This window comes from Meles meles, chromosome 8 (assembly GCF_922984935.1).
Source record: "Meles meles chromosome 8, mMelMel3.1 paternal haplotype, whole genome shotgun sequence".
NCBI classification, from domain to species: Eukaryota; Metazoa; Chordata; class Mammalia; order Carnivora; family Mustelidae; genus Meles; species Meles meles.
Window position 1 is genome coordinate 73,767,268 of NC_060073.1, and position 20,683 is coordinate 73,787,950.

The window sequence follows — 20,683 nt, forward strand, 5'->3', positions numbered from 1 at the left end:
TTGTTTTGTTTTTGTGGAACATGCTCTTTAATGACGTAATAAAGATAATATTTAGGCTGATATCACATCTATTATCCTCTTCTAAATGGTGATTTAAAAAGACCTTCTAGCTATTCAGTTCAGCAGCAGAAAGTCTGTAAGTGAACTATTACAGCATTCCATAATGATGTGATGTTGGAAAACAGAGTTTTAGATCCTTAAAATGAGACAAAAAAATGAATTCTTTTATGGAATCTAAAATCTGTTAGCTCTATTGTAGTAGTAGTTGTAGCCATGGCTGACTTTGGTGTTATTCTGAGTCTTAATTTCTTCATTCCAAAGTGCTCTGAGCACACAAGAAGGTTGAGAACCTCTGTTGCAGACTGTAGTGAATTCTCGATGTAATGCAGTCCTGCTAGGGATCGGTGGGGCCACTAGGTGATCTACCCAGGTGCCTTGTCCATGAAAAACAGGACTGTTTTCAGACTTCTTTGACTTAGTAGGACTGGTGTATGCTTAATTAAGTCTTATCCACAGAATACCTATATGGGAAAGTTACTTCTTGGTAGGCTTTGCTGTAGGTCATCATGTTAAGGAGAGTTTTCTTTAAGGAAAACACACTACCTGTGTAGTTCAGACTCTATAACACTTTTTTTTTTTCTTTTTGGTGTTTTCTTTTGGCTATAGCACCAGGTTATGAGGCAGAAATATATATACACTAGTAATTATAGTGTTTGCTTAATTAAATGGTCTTATTTTAAGTATTTAAAACATTTTCCCTTATATTACCTCACTATGGAATGTTATGGGAAGGAAAGATTGAAGCTATGGGTCACTTATGCAGAGTTTCTGCTGCTACAACAATTGAATGATTCTAAGATATTTTTCAGCCAACCTCTGAATAAAGAATTGGATAAAGTTGTGTCATCTGCCAAAGTATGCATCTTTCTTAGATTATAAAAAGTATGTTCTAGGTTTTATATATCCATAATTGACTTCCTATCCAGTACTGATGGAATATATAAGGAGATATAGGTGCTAAAGAATTTTATTCTATTACTTATTGTAACTTCCATCATATATATAAAACCATTGGTATTTAGTAATGCAAAACCCAATTCATTGGTATTTAGTAATGCAAAAACCCAAGTTTTCTATACGTTTTGGATTCATTAAAATATTTCAAATCATCCTAGACTAAGTTGTTTCTAAAAGGTGTCACATATTTCTTTCTTAACTAGATAAAATAAACAACTTAAATTGTTCATTATTATTAATATGAAAGATTTTATAATCCCAGAATATTTATACATTTAGGACCTATTAAATTGGGGAGGGTTCTTTATTCTAACTAAATGATCTCCACTGACTGTTAATTTTGAGCTTAGCTTACTTATTATCTTTTGCTTTATAGGGAACCCCCCCCCCAAAAGAGCAGCAGTTTTATTTACTTATAATTCTGTGCATCAGCAGTTTTGTCTGGGCTTAGCCAGGCAGTTCTTCTGCTGCTCTGTCTTGGGATCACTCACACAACTCTAATCTTCTGGTGCTTCGTGGCCTTAGATGATGTTGAGCTAGGCATTTGCTTCTCTGTCTCCCTGGTCTCTCACCCTCAGGGTAGCTAGCTTTGGCTTCTTTACACAGTGATCTCAAGGTTCCAAGAGGTGATACTGGAGCCTAAGTTTGGGAGTCCCACACTGTCGTTTTTGCCACATTCTGTTAATGAAACCAAATCATAGGGCTAACCCAGGAAGGGAGGGAAACTAGTCTCTTTTGTTAACTCTAACGAACAGAGCAGCAAAGTTGGATTCCAAGTGGCCATACATGTAGGGATGGGAGAAATTGTTGTGGCTGACTTTGCAAACAGTATAACGTTCTTAACCAGTTTCCTATTTTGCTTTTGCTTTCATCTATTACATCATTATTATTTTTATGCCTTCCTCTAGCACCCCAGTCTCTTAACCTTTCCGTTCTATGAATTTGCTATTATGTTTTTGAGACCACTTAACCCACATTTTTAGAATGACATGTAAATTAAGAAACAGACTTACTGTGAGAAAGGACATGAGGTAATTTACTATAAATCAAGTACATGCTAGTTGTGACATCTCTTTCAGGCTTTGAACTTTTTTTTTTCAAACTATATGCCAAGATAGTGTTTCCTAAGATATTCTTCACACGTTTCTAGAGTTTTGCAGAGCCTCTTAAGAACTACTGCACAGCGTGGTATGGGAGACAAAGCAGTACTCTAAGCAGAGCATTTCTACATTTATTTATTTTACTTATAAAGGTTTTTACATATTTGATTTTATTTGAACAAATAGTTTCTTTGCTTAAAAAACAAAACTGCCATTTTGGTAATTAGACTTACTGACCAGCTGAGTTTTGGATAGCTGAGGTTAATTATGCAGTTAAAACACAAATGATTTAAAACCTTATGAAAATGCTTTGCCTTAAGCCATTTCAAAAATGCATTTTCTCAATGGAGAAGTTTTATGCTTTAGTTTTATCAGAACCTTTAAAAACATATTCTTAGGGGCACCTGGGTGGCACAGTGGGTTAAGCTTCTGCCTTCGGTTCAGGTCATGATCCCAGGGTCCTGGGATTGAGCCCTGCATCAGGCTCTCTGCTCAGCAGGGAGCTTGCTTCCCCCCTTCTGTCTGCCTGCCCCTCTGCCTACTTGTGATCTCTCTCTCCCTGTCAAGTAAATAAAATCTTAAAAAAACCCCGCAAAACCCAAACATATTCTTGAAATTTAGCAGCCCCAAATTCAGAGCACCAATTATACACAAAAAATGAAATTATACAAAATTAAGGACTAACTTATGTCTAAGAAAGCAGTGAACACAATAAAACAGCAAAATGAAGAGTCTTAATATGTTTAAGGAATATATATCATTTAGCCCACCAATAAGAGAGTTGATCTTTTTTTTTTTTTAAAGTATTTAAAACTTTATCAGGAATCGAATGCTATTTAAGTGAAAAGGAAATAATCAGAGAAGAAAAAAGTCATTCCATAAGTTGTAGGTATATTTTTTAGGATATGAAAGCTTAAATAAAAAAAAAAAAAGGTTTATAAATGTTGCTGTGAAGGCATATGTGACCCAGGGCTGGACATGCCTGGAGCTGAACAATAGTCCACTTACTCTGTTGTTCCTCCATGGAATAGCTTGACCATTGAGTACCTAAAATATTGACTGAGATTGTTTACGTGTCCCTTGTAGTTCTGACCTACAAAGGGATGAAGGTATTGAGGTTATCATCTTTGAAGGACAGGTTTTGTGTAAGATCCTTTTTTTTTTTTTTAAATAAACTAGAAATTACTGGCTTAATTTAGAGAGAGTATATTTCAGTGTAGTGATGAGGGAGAATTTTCAAATAGAACTGTCCAAAAAATGAGTCTGGTTGTCTAGCGAAGTTGAGAGTTTTCATTCTAGGAGATTTTTAAGTAAATGCTGTATAGTGATCTTTTATGGTCATCACAGAAGGGACTCATGTAGGAGAGAACTAGTTAGATCAGATATTTCTCAGGGTTTTATCCATGCTGAAGATTGTATGAGAGGTCCACCTAAAAACATCTGTAGGCTTCCTCTAGGTCAGTGGTTTCAGCTGGGGGTGATTTTGAACACCCTCCCAGAGATAGCTGGTAATGTTTGGAGACATTTTGTTTGGTTGTCCTCACTGGTGTTGGGGGTGTCTTTGTCCTGTGGTGGGTAGAGGCCAGAGATGCTGCTACACCTCCACGGTGCACAGGACAGCCTCCCACTTCTCAGCCCCTAACAATGAAGAATTGTCACTATTGCCATGGGTGAGAAACTCTGGGAGTTGGTTCTAGGGATTTGGCAGAGTGAGTGATTTAGACTGTGGTCCATTTGATCTCTGAGACTGGTTTGGGCCCAAAGTGATTAGTCCAGCTCATGCTGGCCTTAGACAGAAGTGGGAAATAGGAAATAGTTATTTTCATCAGCTTCTTGCCCTGTCCTTTATATTGTCAATTCCATTGCTTGCATGCTCTGTGGGGTCTGCCTCTGTACCATCCTTTTGGGTTTGTCCTTTCTAATGATTCTTGATCTCATCAAACTTAGCTCCCTTGGCCGGTATTTCTTCGACATCTGTTCTCTGTTACCTAGATAACAGAAAAAAGAATATACCTATTCATATTGTTTTAGTGCCCTTCTGTTAATTGGCAATAATACCTGCATCTCTTTTTCTCCTCTCGCGGTTCGTGGTGATTCTACTGGATCCTTCCAAGATGGACAGTTGTCTACTCATGGGGCTATAAAATTTACAGATTGTCATTCACACAGATTATATGTGAATACTTTATTAAAGCAAGACAATGGTATCTGTGCAATGATTTAAATAAAAATTTAAACAAGACATTAGAAATATTTACATGCATTTATATGAAACATTAGAGCTAGCAACTCAGATTGTTAAAATATCAGTGAAAGCAGTTTGCGTACTGGAAATTATTAATACTAAGAATGATCTATAATCACTTGGGTACAGATTGCTTAACTTCTGAAGGTTGTCTGACCATCAGTTTTATTTACAGATGTATGCAGAAATGGAATAACCAGGCAATAGTTTTGTGTTGAAATTTAGTTGATATAAATAAAAAGCTTTGATTTGTAGTTTGGTGAACTAACAATCTGAAATGAAATTCAAATGTCATCTTATTATTATAGGTAATGGGAAAAGCTTTCTTCCAGTCCTTCATACTATGCTCACTCCTAAATAATGAGTATATTTAGTTGAAGAATTTACTTGTTGCTCAGCTAGTTCTCAATATATATAAAAGTGTATTTCCAATGAAAGTTTTGAGGCATATAAAGTTTTGAGGCCAAACACTAATATTTTAATGTTTAGTTTTCCCTTAAAAACTGGTCATCATACCCTTTTCACTTTCATAATAATGAGATCATGCCAGTTTATACTTTGGCTCCTAGCTTGTTTAAGATGAAGGAATGTACACTCAGGATAACTCAGACACTGAGACTCTGTGTACCAGGAACCACCTGCTTTCCTTAGGGGCCTTTTCTATTAAAATATTAATCAGACTATTTGTTGTTATGACAGAATTTCCATGTGAAAAATTTGGCTAACATACACGCATACCTCATTTTTGCCATGCGCCTTATTTAATACACTAAGAAAATTACATTTAGAAATGCTCTTTAGAACTTTGCAGTTTCTACTCCCAATTAGTTTGGTTTATTGTTACTAATTAAATTTTGAAGACCGAGAAGCCCAAGTCATATCAGTTTCAAAGTGCTTTGGGTATTGTGAGGACTTAGTTTTTAGGGTATTACTCGCGTGACAATATTAGGTTGTTGTGCTCTGCCGGTATATTAATCTCATTCTGACTTTGTGGGTGGAGACAATAGTATTTAGACATGTTGTTTTAGAAATATCCCAGGGATGTCTTCGTATATGGTGTAATTTGTAGAATTTTATTTTGAAAAGGGTCTTTGTAAACTGTAAAATACCTTTAAAAATAACCACCTCAAAAAATCTGACTCAGGTGAGTGAAATAACTAGTTTGTAATTTAAGTGAATGTTTTTGTTATTGTTGTCCTTAACCATGAATTCCATGTCCCGAATGTCTATATGTTCAATAATCTGCATTTTCAAGTTACTGCTTTGGAATAGAACCTAGAGTAAGTATAAATTCACATTTTGGGGATTATTAAATAAATGTAAGATGCTAGAGAAAAGTAAACTAAAGCTGTAGCTGTACTAATTGCTGCTAAAAAAGGACTGTGAGAACATTAAGAATGCTATTGTGAAAAGATTAAAAAAAAAATAACAAACCTCTGTTCAACTCTTCCCATGCCTGTTACTGACATCTATTGGGGAAAAAAATTGAGAAGAAAATACAAAACTTATTTTTCCTTTCATGAGAGTTTCCATAGGAGTCGACGATTATCAGTTTGTGAATGTAATTGAGGGACTCAGATACAATATGAGGATCACATTTTTCATCCTGCAGATGCCTAGTCATCTCAGGTATGAAAAAGCAAGTCAGATGGAGAGAAAGAAAGCAAGATGGAGGGTTCTTCAAGTTTAGACTGTACTCAGATTTGCAGGTATATTGTTTTGAGTTTATTTGGAAAGTGTAGGGAGTACTCCTTTGGTAAGAGGAGTTGTGCCTATAAACCAACCTATGTTCCCATCTGCCTCTGTCTGTCTTTCCCAACACACATACATATATATGTGTCTACTGATAAACATAGAACTGACCTCAGTGCTGTAAGAATAATGTACTTCGAAGGGCGAAGAGTCTGAACAAACATTCCCAGATATTAGTGCCTAAAATGGTGGTTTTGAATGGTAGACAGACACACACTTTCTGTCTGCATGTTAGGTCGTTAGGTCCAGATTCATCATGGGAACTGCTTGTGTACAGATTTCATTCAAAGTCTTGACCATGTGCAGCTGGAATACAAGGCAAAGTAGAGATTTCCACAATAGAGTTGATGCCCGCTTTATAAATCTCTCTTTTGAAAGTCATTTTGTAATCCATAACTGATAGCTAATACTGGATATAGACTTTATTTTGTACTAGATTTTTATCTCTGTTTATTCTTAATTCATTTTTACTGTTGGAACAAGACCAGATAAGCATTTAAGTTTCTTCTCATTGCCCTAGTTCCTTAAGTACTGAACAAAGTTGACTTCGGATTTTAAAAAGATACTGGTAGTGATTTTTATTTTAATTCTTTTATCATTCTCTTTTCTTTTAAAACTGTTAAGATGCTTTTGTAGGTACTTTGAAAAAGCATACATTCCCATATTATTGTGTCTCTTCATGATAAACTAGGTACTGAATCTGTCTTGTTTGACTGGGGCAGGAAAAAACAACACAGAAAATGAAGTTTTTTTTTTTAAATTAGTTACCCAGCATAACAGAGAGGCCTTGATCTGTTGTATTCCCTTCATGTAATAAGCATTGGAAGCTCAAAAGGAACAATCCTGTATGTGGATTCAGTTTGGAGTCCTCTATAGTTCATCTGATTCAGAATTCAAGCACATTCTATACCCACCCCACCCTAGCCTTTATTATTATTATTATTGTTGTTATTATTTTTTTGTAGAGGTAATACCCACTACATTGTGCTTTAGGAGTTTTTAAATGTTCATTAGGAAACAAACAAAACAGCCCATTAGTTCTGGCCCTTTCCTGCTTGAAGAAATGGTAGTATGTAAAGACGAATCAGCAGCTGGGTAGAAATAGTGAGAACCAAGACAGATACGAGCAATGTCGTGCCTAATCAAGGAAGGATTTTCTCAAATGAATTCTGGAATGAGCATATACCCAAAGAATGGGCATCGGGTATACTATTTGGGAGAACTAAGTGATATTTTATCCTACCAGTGCGTGAGTAAAATTACCCTATGCTCTGTTTAAACCAACAGTAAAGAGATGACATATCCATTTACTTATTGTTGATGGCTGTTTTGTGGGGGGAGGATTATGTGTTGGGATTGAGCTGGTTCTCAGTGGACACCTAAAATATTTGGAACCCAGCTGGAGGGCAGCTGTTGGTTTTTGGTCTGCAGCACAGTGTTGTTTGGTAAAGCAGTGAGTGCTGTCTTACTGGCCACCTTATTAATATTATAATGACCCTTACTCTAATGGTCTTTCTTACCTTTATCAAATGATAAAAGTCTGAATTGCCATATTGCCATGTGCTGTTATGTGGCTTTGCTGTGGCCTCTCTAAAGTAATCGTGGTGCTCATATGTACTTGTTTTTGTAATGTCCCTGAGGGAAAAACACCTTATCACCCTAAGCCCATTTCTTATTTGAGGTTAATGGGAATACCATCATTTGGATGAAAATAACTAACCTACTACAAATTGTCTACTTATAATAATGAGGTTTCACTTAGGTGACCTGTTTACTTCGCCCTGCTGAAAACACAATATTTTTTCAGCTTTAGCTTTGTTCTGAGTCCATATAAAAACCCTTCTCCATGTGCGGAATGACATGTGAGTTGTTTTTTTTTTTCCTTGAATTGAAACAGTAACATGTTTGGCAGTGTTAGGATAAAGAATGTTTCTTTACATAGCTATGTAAACATACTGGAAAACTGGCTCATGTAATTTTTTTCTCATCTCAATATATAAACAAGGAAGGTTTCTAGGTTTTTTTTTTAATTGTAATATTCAAATTACTTATTTTAGAAATTGACAAAAATGATTTTTTAGATATGTTTTTCTTTACTAGAATGAATATTTCATAGAAATTTTGAGGCTTATGGAATTTTCTTGTCATCTTTGCTTTTCTTAAATTGGGTTCGTTATGCAAATAGTGAATTCTTTGACACAGAGAGTATATCTTACTATTTTATTTGCTGTGTATGAAAATAAGAGATGTTTCATGATTAAGTTGAATGAAATTTATAAACTAATGCTTTAATGGGGGGGTTATTTATTTATTTTTTTAAAGATTTATTTATCTATTTGACTGAGAGAGGCACAGCGAGAGAGGGAGCACAAGCAGATCACAAGTGAGCGAGGCAGAAGCAGGCTTCCCCCTGAGCAGGGAGCCTGAGACATAGGGCTCCATCCTAGGACCCTGGGATCATGGCCTGAGCTGAAGGCAGACAGCAGACACTTAAGGACTGAGCCACCCAGGTGACTCAATGGGGGTTTTTTAAAGGAATGTTTGAGAGAAATCTGTCACAGATCAGGGGTTTTGTCATCACACTTGGTTTCTAACCCTGCCTCAATTCCATAACTACCTCTGTTTCTCTGAACATCTTCCCTGAAATAGGCATAGTAACCCCTACGTTGCAGGGCTGTTTTGAGGCTTACGTGCAGTGTTACACGTCAGTCACGTACTACTGCCTGTGACATGTAGCGAGCTCAGTAACATTGGCAATTAGTGGTGTTGGTGCACGGTTGTTTTAATTATTATTATATTGAGCTATGAAAAAATTCCCTTCCCTTTGTAAAAAGAATGACAGACCTGGGTTAACAAAATAACAAAATAATACATTCGAAGCATTACGGGGATTATTCCTCCCATGGAAGCACTGTAACCACTCAATCAACATTAATAAGGATAAAATATTTTCTAGAGGCAGAGGAGTATAATTAAAAGCCTTGAATTTGAAACCAAAGTCGTCTTAGCTTTGAGTCTCAGTTTAGCCACTAAATAAATATTCTATGATTTTGAGTAATTTATCTTCTGAGCTCACTTCCCTCATCTTCAAAATGGAGCTGATAGCAACCTACCTTGAAGAGCCATTGTTAGGATTAAAGATAATATTTTAAAAATACCTTTTATAGTATCTGGCACTGTTACTCGATAGCAGTTTATTATCTGTTTTATTCCTCCACTTTCCTCTTTCTCCATGTTCTCTAGCCCTTTTGATTGTCTTGAGTTACCTTTACTAACTTGCATCTTTAAACTTACCCATGGTTTCTTTTCACAGTTGCTTCTTTTCCTGTTTGTTTTGAATTGCATTTTTGATGACTTAATGATGAAGTGAATTGACTGTGCAATAGAGAAATGGGTGTGGGGGAAAAAGAAGCAGTTGAATATCTTGATAAATTTTAAATATAAGTCAGGGACCAAACTTTACTTCTAATAAACTGCTTTTCCTTTATTTGATCATAATTCAGCTGCGGAAAAAAGTGTCGTGGGTATGTGACCATAATGTCTAATTGGCGTTTATGGCCCAGTACAAAGAGTATGCTTTCAATGAATATTTTGTTCAGTGAATGAATTCACATCTTGGCTTTTACCTGATTTCTAAAAAATTTTTAAATAAGTACTGAATGTTTCTATGTATAAACCTTTATCTGTAGTCTTAAATAGTGAGTTTTTTAAAGCTATTTATTTTTAAAAATCTACTAGCAAAATTAGCATCTTGTTATAAGGAATTAACTTGCAGATTGTATTAGTTACTGCATACTGAAATTTTTCATAGTTATATATTTTACATTGTTTCATTTTTATGGAAGGCAAAGTACAGCTTATTCACTTAACCATAAAAGGAGAGGATATCATATAGGCTGTACTTGCCAGCCACTATCTAATATAATTCCTTTACAACTGAAAAATTTTCAAGGTTAATGTGTTGCCAGACTGTGTTTGCTGACCTTGAAGGTATAAATCAAGAATAGTCATCAGTACAAGGAAGAGACTAGGCCGAAATTTTGGTCATATTTAGTGTTATTTCTTACACTCAGCTCAATCAATGCAAATACTTTAAATTGTCCTAGTATGTACATATATTCTGTGATTTATCTCCTAGTATATTACTGACAGTTTGCTTTGAAATAATTTTCTCGTACAGTGAAAAAAAAATTGATGCAGGGAATCATAGAATTTTGGAGTTCTGAAGAGTCCTAGAGATTAATCTAACTTTTTTTTTAAGATGAAAAAATTAAAGTTTAAAAAATGAAAGTTATTTGATCAAGTTTTTAATCTTACTCTGGAGACCCAAGACTTATTTCTTAACTCTAGTCTGATATTTGTGTCTCTAACATTCCCCATAAGGTGTTTTGTACTGTTTCTGTATTTGTTTTATTAAGGAAGGGAAATTCAAAACAATCATTAAGTAAAACTGCTAATCTAAAGCAAAGGGACAGGTTAAAAATGGATTATATGTTAGGTGGGATTTTAATTACATAAGGATTTATTAAAATCATAAAGCAATATATAGCTATTTAACTTGAGCATTGTGCTGTTTAAAACAGTGCATTGTCTAAAGCCAGTCAATATTATGATGATGATATGTTCTGTGTTCAGAGTCAAAATATATACATTGCAAATTATGATAACACTCATTCATCCAGTAAGAGTGGTTTCTCCCAAGAGGCCATGCAATGATGGGTGTTTGCAGAAAAGTGAAAAAATGCTTAGAATCCAAAGTTCAGCCTTTTAAAAAGTGTATGAATGGGAGTGCTGTTTAGTTTTTTGAAAGATGGATTCTGTAAACAGAAACTAACATCATATCAAAAGCCTTATATATCAAAAATCCAGGGGTGCCTGGGTGGCTTAGTCGTTAATTGTCTACCTTCGGCTCAGGTCATGATCCCAGAGTCCTAGGATCAAGCCCCGCATTGGACTCCCTGCTTGGCAGGAAGCCTGCTTCTCCCTTTCCCACTCCCCCTGCTTTTGTTCCCTCTCTCACTGTGTCTCTCTCTGTGAAAAAAAAAAAAATCATCCATATATCAAATTAGGTAAAATAGTAACTGTCCTTTGGGACCTAAGTAAGTTCTGATGGAGACCTAAAACAAGGTATATACATACATGACCAAAAGCATTGCCTAAATATGTTGAATAATTACAATAATAACATAATCAGATGTTTTGGTGAGTACCTCTTGAAGGGTGACGTGTAAATATTCTGTTCGTAGCATATCATATTGGAGTGATTTGTTAATGTGCCTGCATTTCCACTAGACTCACTTCATAAGGGCAACAGGCATCAAGTATTACGTAGTTTCATTTCCCTAATATACTGGCAATATAGCAAGTACTGAATATGTATGAAAATGAAGTTGAGAACCTGTGCTTTATCTGTTCTTTTTCACCCAAAGATCATACAGGCTCCTGATTGTCTGGAGCTTTCCTTTGTATTGCTCTCTCTCTCTTTGACTTTCAAAGTCACAAAGTGTTAGAAACACGTAGACACCAGATCAGTTTTTGTGAATGGGGGGTAGATGCATGGCTAACGTATGACCGTATGACTAAAGTATATGGGGGCAAGGGAAGTTTGTTGCTTCTTTTATAGAAACAGAGGTGAGATTTCAGTATTTGTGTCAAGGAAGAAGAGGGCTCAATGAATGTAGGGGAAGTGGGCTTGATGAATAAGGAAGGCCAGGCAGCAAAGGGTGTCATTGTCTTTGGACACACTCAAGAAGGAGTGGTCAGGGACAAGGAACATTATCGAGTATGTTAAAGAAAAGCAGGAGAGCACTGTGGTAGGAAGTAGTTAAATGCACCATCTGTTTACGTCTCTAGTAGGCTCTAAAATGACTTCAGGATATGTGTTTTAACCATTTTGAGGCTTAAATTGTAAAAACAGCTTTCTTTTCCAGGACATGTTCACACTGGGCCATATTCACATTTTTAATATTTCTGGTTAATTTTAGGATTTTAAAGTATTCATATACTGTGATACTGTTTCTTTGTTAGAGCCTTGAGAGGGATAGTTTTCATATAATTCCACAGTGGGAGGAGAATAATAGTACATTTTTTTTCCTGAAAGTTTTGTAACCTCGATAGCAGGAAACCATGTATTGTAAATCTGTCACTTCCTAAAAAGGCATTCCAGAAGAACCTCTTTTTCAGCTGAATGAACTTTACTTTTGTATTATTTGTTATACTTTGTGTGTACTCTCTGCCTACAATGTTCTGTTAGCATTGGGCATTATAAGATTTCCTTCCATGATTACTTTTATTTAACCATTCATATTCTTGGGGTAAATAGATAATAATGAAATCAAGTCTATGTTTTCATATAAGTATATGCAGTTTCAAAAAATAAAAATGGTTTTTAACAGATCAACAATCCAAAAATAGGCAAAGGATATGAAAAGGAGTTAAACCAGCTGACCAAAAAACGAACGAAGATGTTTATAAATCTCAGAGGCTCAGTTTCACTTAAAGAAAAATGCAGCTACAATATGAGCTCTCGCTTCTTCCATCCATCCAGATTGGGAAGGATAAATTGTTTAATAAAACACAAACTGGGTATGGGAAAATAGGTAGTGTAAGTAAATAAGTTCTTTCATATATGGATGGTGGGAATGAATCAAAATAAAAAGTGCACCTAGCCCTAAATACAGTGAGTTCACATCTAAGAATTTACCTCAAAAGATCTAAGTGCAAGTTTACAAAATGTATTTTGGTATTCAATATTTTTTGGTTCCGTTCACTCTAAATATCTGTTCATAGACTGTTTTAAAAAAGTCAACATTTACACGTGGGGGTGTGTGTGTGTAAAATTAGAAAGGAAAGTATAAAACAATGCCTTTATTAGGTATGTATCTATATACAGATGTATGCACAGACAGGATATCAGGGATCTGGAATAGGAGGGAAATTTCTTTCCACTGTATTATTGTTATTCAGTTTGCAGTTTTGTTTTTATTGTGTATATGCATTACTTTGTAAAAATCAGTTTGAATAGTTTTTGACATGTGATTTACATGCTGTAAAATTTGCCAGTTGAAAGTGTTAATCATGTGAGTTTTAGTGTATTTATAGAGTTCTGTATCCATATAGTCTAATTTTAGAAACATTTCATCACCCCTAGAAGAAACTTTGTACTGTTAGTAAACAGTTGCTGTCATACCTCACTTCCCTAGCTCTAGACATCCATTACTCTACTTTCTGTAAATAGCTTTGTCTATCCTGGAATTCATATAAATGGTATCATACAATATGTGGTCATTTTTAACTAGCTTCTTTCTGTTAAATAATGTGTTCGAGGTTCATCCATGATGTAGCATGCCCTACATTGCCTTTTGAGTTAAAGAAAAATGTTAAAATTAAAGTAAAAAAAATAATTGCAAAGTTCCTTATCCTTTTTAGGTATGTTGTGCAATGGTTGTGAAATGGAAGAGAATTACAGAGAAATTAATTCTTATGAATAGTTACTATTTCTCGAGCATCTTTGATGTACTAGTATCTCTTTTAGGCTTTATGTGTGTTATCTCATTTAGTCCTTACAATAGATGTAATAGATGGTATTATATTGTTTCTACAAGTGAGTAAATTAAGTGGTTTGATTATAAATTTTGTGTTAATTTTCACATGGAAGTGTAAAATATAAACATAGATGTATGCAGATGTATGCTTTACAGTCAAAATTAGGGTATTTTAAGTGCTATATAACATTACCGCAGTGCACAGTGGAAATAACATTCACTAGAAAGACAGTTGTAATAGAATTTTTTGCAATTATGGAGCTATTCTATATCTCTCCGGTTATAGTATCCAGAACTACATGTGGCTATTGATTACATGAAATATGACTAGTGTGAGTGAGGAACTGAATTTTATTTTATCTTATTATTTTTTAAGGGTTTTATGTGTTTTATTTATTTATTTTTTAACAGAGGGAGCACAGCAGGAGGAACAGTAGGCAGAGGGAGAGGGAGAAGGAGGCTGGCTGAGTAAGGAGGCCCCGTAGCCCCATGCGGGGCTCCATCCCAGGACCCTGGGATCATGACCTGAGCGGAAGGCAGACACTTAATGACTGAGCCACCCAGGCACCCCCTGAGGAACTGAATTTTAATGTTATTTAGTTGTGAATAATTTAAATTTAACTACACTCTGCTTCTGTCCTTGACCTAGTAAGTTATTGGTTGATCAGGGTTGTAATGCTTACTCCTATATCTGTAACAACCAAAACTTGTGCAACACACAAAGCAATGGTTCAGGGTCCTGGACATTAGGCGCTGAAGGGCAGAGGTCTCTGAGAGCAGGGAAACAAATGAAATGAGTCCTAGGAGTATGCTGGCTTACTGCGTGTGGAGTTTCTCGGGTTGAATCAAAGAGGAGGCATTCTGACAGTCAAGGACTTTCTGCGTTGAACAAACTTAATGGAGAGTGAGAGGAGACTATGCTGGATAGAGTTCACAGAACAGAAGTCTAGAGAGAAGAGTGCTTAGCTGCCTAGTGATTAGGGCATGTACCTGCGGGGAAATGCCTCAGGCCAAGGAACAAACACCCTGAGAGGATTTAAGGTCCTTACTTGAGTGCTGGGCTTTCAGACAGCAGGGAGAAGAGTGTCTTGTTTCTACTAGCCAGACTGGAAAACCTGAAGATTCACGTGGCATTGGGTAAAGTACACATAAGGGTCTTATCTCAGTAATGGGGAGTAATTGGCTCTAAATTGAGCACTAGTCTACTCCCTCCGAAAATATCTTAAGAGCACATCCTTAAATGATCAAACTGTTTCCAAACAACTGTGTCACAGAACAAATCTCAAGAAGATTTATGAGAATACAACATTATCCAGCACTCAGCAAGGTAAAATTCAGAGTCTGATCTCCAGTGAAAATTACTGGACAAGCAGTAAGAAACAAGAAAATTTGACCTGTAGTGAGACAATAAATATGTCAATATCAAACCCAAACTGACAAAGCTGTTAGAGTTAATGGGCAAGGACATTAAAAAGAGTTACTATAACTAAATTCCATAGTTTCAAAAAATTAGAGACGTGGAATAATAGGGGGAAAAATCTAAAACTTTGAGAGATAATAATTACAATTCAGAAGATGGAAAATTTACTGAATGGCATTAATGATGCACACTGTAGAAGAAAATATTAGTGAAGACATAAAAATAGAAACAACTGAAAACACAGAAAGTAAAGAGAATTTTTTTTTTTTTTTTAACAAAATGAAGAGAATGTTAGTTGTGGGACAACTTCAGGGGACCTACTGTACATTAATTTGAGTTCCTAAAGAAGAAAAGGGGAAAAGAAAAAAAATTGATGTAATTCTGGCTGAAAAACTTTCAGATTTGGTGAAAATTATAAACCCACAGGCCCAAGAAATTTAATGAAGCTGTAGTAGAAGAAGCATGAAGACTATTGCGAGGCACATCATAATCAAATTATAAGAGGATTTTAGAGTGACATTTGTTGAGCTAACTGTTGAAATAAAATGATCCATCAACCTAAAAATGTGCATCCTGCAAAAATCTTTGAAAACAACGGAAATTATTTTAGATCTCTGTTTTTAAAGGAAAAATGTTACGATGTAGTCATTTTATAGTATAGGTTAAAGTACGATAGATGACAACAATAGCACAAATGGCAGAAGAGGAGGAATGGAAGTATCCTATGGTGAAGGTCTATATTATATAGTAAGTAGTATAATATCCCTTGAGTGGAGACTGTATTAATTTAAAGTTCTGTACAGTAAACCCTAAAACAAACACTGAAATAAGCCAACAAAGGAGAGAAAAGAGAATCATAAAAAATAGTTAATCCAGAAAAGGCAGAAAAAGGACACAAATGAGAAACAATAGAAAATAGAAAAATAATAGAAAAATAAGTACCAAGATGATAGATTTTGAACTTTAATTTTGAACTTACCAATAGTCATACTAAATATGAACACTCAATGCCAATGAAGAGATGGAGATTTTCAGATTAAAAAACAAACAAGAAATAGCAGATGCCTACACACAATGAACTTATAATACAGAAACCCACTCTGTTAAAAGAATGGATAACTAATAGTATCAAAAGAAATGTGTTACTATTAGACAAAATAGATTTCAGAGCAAAGGATATTATCAGAGATAAAGAAGGTAATTTCATCATGATAAAGTGGACATAATTCTAAATGTTTATGTTCCTAAAAAGAAGGCTTCAAAATACCCAAGGAAAACTACAAGGAGAACTGCAGGGAGAGATTGTGGAGGCAACTCCACAATTATAGCAGGACATTTTGATAACTTCTCTTAGTAATTGATTGAACAAGTGGACAAATAATTGGGGATTCAGAAGATTTGAATAACACTGTCAACCAACTTGACCTAATTGATACTTAGAGATACCTCTCCCAGCAACAGTAGAATGCACATTCTTTTAAAATGCACATGGTAGGGTGGTGCCTGGCGGGCTCAGTCTGAGGAGCATGCAACTCCTGGTCTCAGCATTGTGACCTTGAGGCCCATGTTGAGTGTAGAGATGACTTTAAAAAAAAAATACACGTGGATATTTACCAAGTATATGGAACATATTCTGATATGTTCTGGGACACAAAATAAGTCCTGATATATTTAGAAATAATCAGGTCATATTTCTAAATAAATATAGAAATAAAGTATTTTCTGACCGTAATGGAATCAAATAAGAAGTCAGTAACAACAGAAAAGTCACTTAAAATCCCCAAATGTTTGGAAACTAAATAGCATACTTCTAAGTTGTGCCTCACAGAGGTAAGCAAAAGCAAAATTAGAAGTATTTTGAATGAATAAAAATGGACAACCAACTTATCTAAATCATCAGGGTACAGGTACAGCAGATCTTAGGAAGGTATTAATAGCATTATATACCTATATTAAAAAAGAAAAAATCTAGATCAATGACCTAAATTTCAGTCTTTAAGAAAATAGGAGAACAAAAGCAAATGACATCCAAACAGAAAAGGAACTAGTTAAGATCAAATTGAAATCAATGAAATAGAACACAAAAACGATAGAGAAAATTAATGAAACTGAAAGTTTGTTCTTTGGTAGAATCAATGCAGTAAATATACCTATACTCAGACTGGTCAAGAAAATAAGATACAGACTACTAAATTGGGAATGAGAGAAGTGACATCACTACAAATTCCACAGATATGAAGATGGTAATAAGCTATTAAGAACTTTTTGGGTCTGCTGGATGTTTGTCATCTTGATGATGATGGTAGGTATATAGTATATACCTATATCAAGACTTACAAAATTATATATTTTAAGTATGTTAGTTTTATATCAGTAAAGCTCTTTAAAAATTGAACTAGCCACATGTGAATAGTAGCTACAGAACTGGACTGTGGAGCAGTGCCTGTGAGCTCCTGGAGGATCAAAACTGTATTTAAATATTGTCTGTATAGAGCAACTATAGAGGAACTCATTTGACCAATATTTGTTTAGTGAAGGAAATGCGAGATACAACTAGTAAGCCTGGGTGTATCACCTACCTTCTCAGCATATTAGTTTCCTGATATGAAGAAATAGAGGTTCATCTAAGTTCTTTTTAGTTTTAAAATTCTGTGATTTGAAGCACAGACAAAATCTTCTTCTTTATTTAATTACAAATTTACATTTATTTGGAAAACCATTTTTTTGAAAGTCAAGCTGTTTGTAAATTAACACAATTAAAAATTTGAAATACTACATCACTCACATTTCAGTTTTTCTTTAGCATCTTTATATATATAGCATCTTTCATAATAAAAAATTAGACCTTTCCAGTGGTTCTGTTGATATAGTCCCCTTGCTCATCTCTCATTTCCTCAGTGTCAGTACCAAGTCTCTGCATCCTTGACCACTTTGTATAAAACAACCCTATTCTCCTGCATTTATTTCCTTATCCTGCTTTGTTTTCCTCCAGAACTGCTATCACTAGCTTTTCCTTTAATATCTTCTCCCTAACTAAAAGATAGCCTTCATCAGGGCAAGGATTTTGTCCATTTTGTGTACTGTTGTAAGTTCTAGAACTATGCCCAGCACCCAATAGGCATTCAGTACGACGTATCTGGTAAATGAATTGATCAATTGCACATCAGTATTCTTTAGATTCTCCTCCCCTTTCCTGCTTGCACAGATTTTCATCTATTGGCTCTATACTGTATAAAAAAAATGAACTCCAAATATTGGTGATTTGAGAGATTTTGAAAGGTCTGCCTGTTTGATAGAAACTTTCCAGACTTAGGTGTCTAGGTGATGTTGTTTTTTTTTTTTTTTTTTAAAGATTTTATTTATTTATTTGACAGAGATCACAGGTAGGCAGAGAGGCAGGCAGAGAGAGAGGAAGGGAAGCAGGCTCCCTGCTGAGCAGAGAGCCTGATGCGGGGCTTGATCCCAGGACCCTGGGATCATGACCTGAGCTGAAGGCAGAGGCTTTAACCCACTGAGCCACCCAGGCGCCCCTAGGTGATGTTTTTTTGTATCCAGATCACTTCTTTAAGTAACAAAACAAGATTAGAACAGTTTGCTGAATGCCTAACAGTCCTTGTTTCATTGAATCTTCCCAACAGTTCAAAGTGAGATAAAATTCTTACTTTACAGACAAAGGATCGAAGGCTTAGGGAAATTAAATAAGGCTTTGAAAGTCACATACAACTAGATTCAAATCCAGATCTGTCATACTCCAAAGATTGAGATCTTAAACATTGTATACTCTTTCCCGGTTTCAGATGTATTATTTGCAGAGACAAATGTTAGTTTAACATGAGCATCTATAGATTTAGCATATTAGGATAGAGCATAGCAACATTTTGAGGGAAAGAGACTAAGGAAGTTTTCCTTGGAGAAGTTAGAGGGTGTGGGAAATATTTGTGGGACACTTCTAGAGAGGTTTGTGAGTAGGTCTGCAAAGGGGAAAATGACTAGGTCAGGGAAGGAATGAAACATTGAACATTAGAAAGGGTGGCTTTCCAAAGGGTACAGAATGCTAGATACAAGTTGAGGTTCATAATCTGGGTCATTGGCTGGCAAATTATAACCATTAAACAAACTCACTTGGACTTTAATTTTTAATTGGTTAATCAGTAATTGAAAGTTATTCCATATGCTTTAAGTTATGTTGTCAAAAGCAGTGATATGAACCTTATACATTATTGATAGGGTATTTTTAAAGTTAATGGAAAGGAGAGAGGGAAAGAAGGAGTGAGGAGAACAGAAGATTATGTGTCTGTGTTTATTAGAAAGAGAGATTTTATGTACTTTACATATAGAAAAAGATTTTATAAAAAAAAGAAAAAGATTTTATGTATTTTATATGTAATAAATAATAAAAATATTTGTTTTGTAGTAATTGATACTTATTTTCCTTTGGTTTATAGGTTTGTAGATTTTTAAGCCATTCAGCTTATGTTTGTAGTGCTTATCGTAAATCAAGGCGGCAAACCTTTCAAGCTTAATTTGTAATAGCAAAACTATCAGACTTTCCTTAAGTTGACTAGAAATTATTTGTGTTGGAAGTAGCAAAACACTGTTTTACACTGTATTCATTTTGGTGTACTTTGTGGTCAGCCTTTAACAGTTAAAGATTGTTCATTTGTCATTTGTCTATGATGTGGGGCCATTGACAGTCATGTTGAGCCTACATTGTTAACATAAGAACGCATTTTACAACTTGCTTTTCAGTGATTTACAACAACTTATGGAGATCCACTTTATTGGCACAACTAAGCTTTGGTCAGGACTTGGATTCTGGATTCTTTCCATGTACACTTTTTTTTTTTTATTAAAGAGAGAAAGAGTAGGGAGAAAGGGGCAGAGGGAGAGGGAGAACCTTAGGTGGGCTCAATACCCAGTGTGGAGCTGGACGCAGGGCTTGATCTTACAACCCTGAGATCATGACTTGGGCCAAAATCAAATCAGATGCTTAACTGACTGAGCCACCCAGGCGCCCCTCCATGTATACCTTATTTGGTTGTGTTTAGTGTTATATATTTGAGGAGAGCTTTTAAACTTAGGTGTACTGTGTTCAGATGCCTGTTTTTAGAGAATAGTTTTTTTTTTAAGATTTTATTTATTTATTTGACAGAGATCACAAGTAGGCAGAGAGGCAGGCAGAGAGAGAGAGAGAGAGAGAGAGAGAGAGAGGAGGAAGCAGGCTTCCCGCCAAGCAGAGGGCCTAATAACAGGGCTCGATCCCAGGACCCTGGGATCATGACTGGAGCTGAAGGCAGAGGCTTTAACCCATGAGCCACCCAGGCGCCCCTAGAGGAATTTTTAATAGCTAGTCCATATCACAAAAAGGATAATTAATTATATTTTCAGGAGTTTTTCTCATTGATTAGAATTGGTTGACAACTGAACTGTATTTTACATGTAAAAAAATCTGGTCATCTGGGTATAACAGTTAATATGTTTATGATTTATTTGCTGACTGCATTATAGAAGAGCCATTTTCTTTGTTCTTAAGTGACTTGCTTTTTCTTGGCATTTTGAGAGATGATTTTAAAAAAATGATGGTTCCTTTTTGAACCATGTTACC

At 35.3% G+C, this 20,683-nt stretch overlaps 1 protein-coding gene across 1 annotated transcript in view; it reads left to right on the forward strand.

The window, feature by feature from the left end:
• TMEM135 (transmembrane protein 135) overlaps positions 1–20,683 on the forward strand; it is a 242,098-nt gene that overhangs the window by 136,573 nt on the left and 84,842 nt on the right. The gene's annotated exons all lie outside the window — the stretch shown is intronic.